The sequence below is a fragment of the Suricata suricatta genome, chromosome 4 (assembly GCF_006229205.1).
Source record: "Suricata suricatta isolate VVHF042 chromosome 4, meerkat_22Aug2017_6uvM2_HiC, whole genome shotgun sequence".
Classification (NCBI taxonomy): domain Eukaryota; kingdom Metazoa; phylum Chordata; class Mammalia; order Carnivora; family Herpestidae; genus Suricata; species Suricata suricatta.
In genome coordinates this window covers 36,743,068-36,747,070 of record NC_043703.1, presented here as the reverse complement: position 1 = coordinate 36,747,070, position 4,003 = coordinate 36,743,068, and positions in this window count along the sequence as shown.

The following is a 4,003-nucleotide window of genomic DNA, read 5'->3' as shown; positions in this document are numbered from 1 at the left end:
GACTGACTGGTAATACTAACTCATTGCAACATGTTTTATTTACAGAATTATTCTAGCAACTTGTTATTTGTTCATACAAATTTTATGTTTGCATTGTCTAGATCTATAGATAAAAATGTAATGTTATTAACATAATATTACATGTATTAATTTGACAGTTCTAGACTATCAAAAGTGTATCTTTTTTTTATCCATTTTAAATGTCTTTTTTGGCAAATTTCAGAATGGTATATATTATTTTTCATATAGAGTCTGCATAAGCTATAATAGATTTATGACAAGGTATTTTATTTTACTTTATTCTATATACATCTGGTCTTATTACATATTCTGGCTTGTTTTAGGATTTATTATATGTATGCTTAGATAACATCTATACATTTTGTATACATCTATGTATTTACATAATGTTTATTGTCTATTACATATAAATCAATATGCAACTGATTTTGTGTTTTAGTTTTACAAGTCCCTATTTAATGAGTTAGTTGATTTTGTGAAATTAGTTTTCAGTTGTCTCCTCAAGCATTTTCAGATATATAGACATAATATGAAAATAGAGGCAGATTTACCAATATTTCTCTAATTTTTACACCTGTAGTTTATTACTTGTATTTATCTTGACAAGTGCCATCAATACTTGCTAAAAAATGAGATTATTGGCATTCAAGATTTATTCCTGATTTTATCAAGTAAATATGCTGAATTTTGAGTGCCAATATCTTTTCTGTTTATCACTTTTCACTTCTATCTGTCATCTATTTATTATCTTTCTATCTAATTATCATGATACAGAAGTACATACCTAATTTCTAGATGTTTTTATTAGAAATACTTGTTCTCATCATAAATTTCCTTTTAGGCATTTAAGGGGATAATACAGATTTTTTTTCTTGAGATTTCTATTACGTATGATGGATTGCATTAATAGTTACTATCTATTGAAACTTTCTTACATTCTTTTAATAAATTTCCTATAGCAGAGTTAGAAATTCTTCTAGAATTGTTCTGAACTTACTTTCAGTTCTCTTGATTTTTTGTCCAAAGAATCCAAACTATTTTGTGCACTTCAAATAACCACTGCTCAGAATACTGTAAAATATATAATAGGTACTCATTAAGTTAGTTTTCTTAGTCTTATTTTCATAAGTAATACTTGTCAGCTCTTCAATGCTAACTTTAGTTCAAAGGATATTATTAAGAACTTATTATTATTGAAATGATATTGTTTTTGTTTTAATTATTATTGGAAAGTATTATTTTAAAAATATTATTAAACATATTTAGATTAAAGTAACTCATTATATTTTAAATAAAACAAACCAATTAGTTTAAAATTACCAGAGTTGGTTAGGTAATACATTTCTTGAAATAATGGTTGAATTAATAAAAAAAATATTTAAAACCTTTTCTTGATGCTAATCTCTTTAATTTTTTTCTCCTATTTCTTACCTACTACTAATGCTCTAGTCTGGAACTTAAATGTGATTTAGTTTTTCCCTCTGCATATCAAACATTTCTTTATCTCATTCTTTCTTTTCTTATGGTGGTTTGTAAATTATAAATATTCTTCTTCACAAGCTTGCTTATTTATTTGTGTAAGAATAAATGGTATATTTTTATCAAATGTCTTTTCAGTATTTGGCAAGAAACTTATATTGTTTGTTTTCTTTTGATACATTAATGTTATTGATTTTATTTCAGATTTTTCAAATATTAAATATACTTTAAGTTTGGTGGGATTCTAGATCAGATATAGGAACTGGTTTATGGTAAATTTCTCTATGTCCAATTGACATAAAGTGATATAATTATACTTGTTAGCATTTTGTTCATATATTTAATATCAATATTTATAAATAATATAAATCTCCTTTTTACTTCTATTTCTACATGATTCTTATATGTAAATTATATTTGTTGCTTATATTTTCAAATTATTCTCATGGAATTATAATATATTTGATTCTAGATAATTTGAAGAAATTCAACAATAGCAATAAAAATATATAGAAACTTCTAATAGTTAAACAGTGATAAACATTATTTCCATTTGTTTTTAATATTTATACATTTAGCTTTCTCTGTGTGCATGCGTACAATCATACTTCAAGGGTGGCAGTAGAATGATGCATGATGTAGAAATGGTTTGGGACAGAAATTGACTGATTACAAGACTACTTAACACACAGGAAAAAAACCTCAGAAGAGGTGCTGTTTGATCAACAGTGTGAAAGATAAAAGTTGGAAAGGTTGAGAAACTGAAATTTGCCCAATGTAACTGGAGCTCTGATAGAGGAAGATTATAGAAAATGAGTATCCAGGTCAGGCCATGGAAGATCTAAATGCCACAGTGAGGAGTTCAGCAATCCATTTTTCCTCCCTAAACCTAATACTAACCTCTTACCATATCTGAAATCTCAACTGTAATGTGGACCCCATTTTACTTTGGTACAATAAACATCAAAATTATTTAATAAGTTCAACATGAACATACCACTTTGGACACTTAAATGTATTATGTGGCATTCTGTTTTCAGGTAAAAACTAAATAAATCAGGAACTACATTTTGAAATTTTTCACAAAGAGATTATTATTTTGCTCTCCAGCTTCATCTTTGCATTTTAACTTTGCCTTATTTGCTGGTGCTTATTCCTATAACCCAACACACTTTCTACTTCCTTTGATACAATTTGTTGATAAGCAAAGGCTGTACCTTCATTATTTCTTTCCAAACATTTAGATTTTTTTTGGAGGGCTTAAAAATATTAGCAATAATCTTTAACAAGACTGCCAAGATTAACAAAAGGAAAACAATACTCTCTCTTCAGTAAATGGTGCTGGGAAAACTGGGTATCAGCATGCTAAAGAGTGTAATTGGACCCTTAACTTACACTACACATATAATCAACGTAATATGGAATACAATGAATTAAATACTTAAACATAAGACCTCAAACTTAAAAGTAGAGGGGAGTATAGGGAAGAGCTTTTTAGCATTGGCCTTGGCAATGATTTTTTGAGTATGACACCAAAGGCGCAGGCAACAAAAGCAAAGGTAGATAAGTGGAATTATATTAAACTAAAAAGCTTCTGGGAAAGAAGGGAAAATCAACAGAATGGAAAGTCAACCTACAAAATGGGAAAAATATTTGCAAACTATATATCTGACTAGAGGTTAATATCCAAAATGTATAGATCCAATGTATGTATCCAAAAGTAATAAACTTCTACAACTCAGTAGCAAAAAAATACCAAATGATCCAATTAGAAAAGGGGCAAAGTACTTGAATAGGCATTTCTCCAAAGAAAATATATAAATGACCAGAGGTATATGAGAAGATTTCCAACATCGGTAATCATCAGGTAAATGCAAAACAAACCACAGTGACATATGACCTCACATTTGTTAAGATAGCTATGATCAAGATGAAGGAGAAGGAGATGGAAAAGGAGGAGAAGAAAGGAAAGAAAAAAGAGGAGGGGAACAGAGAGGAGGAGAAGAAGAGGAGGAGGAGGAAGATGAAGAGAAAATAAGTGTTTACAAAAATGTGGAGAAATTGGACTTTGGTACACTGTTGATGGGAATGTAGAAGATTCAGCTACCATAAAAAAGTATAGAAGTTACTCAAAAAATTAAAAGTAAAACCACCATATTATCTAGCAATCCTACTTTTGTCTATATACAAAATAATTGAAAACAGGATCTTGAAGAGATATTTGCACTCTCATGTTTATAGCAGCATTATTCACAGTAGACCAAGACATTGAAAACAGCTAAATGCCCATCCACAGATGAATGGCTAAAGAAAATTTGATATATACATACAATGAGATATTATTCAGATTTAAAAAAAAGGAAACCCTGTCATATGCAACAGCATGGATTAACCTAGAAGTCGGTCCTACGTGAATTACGTTGTCATAAAAGGACAGGTACTACATGATTCAACTTATATAAGGTAACTGAAAGAATCAAAATATAGAAGCAGTCATTAGAAT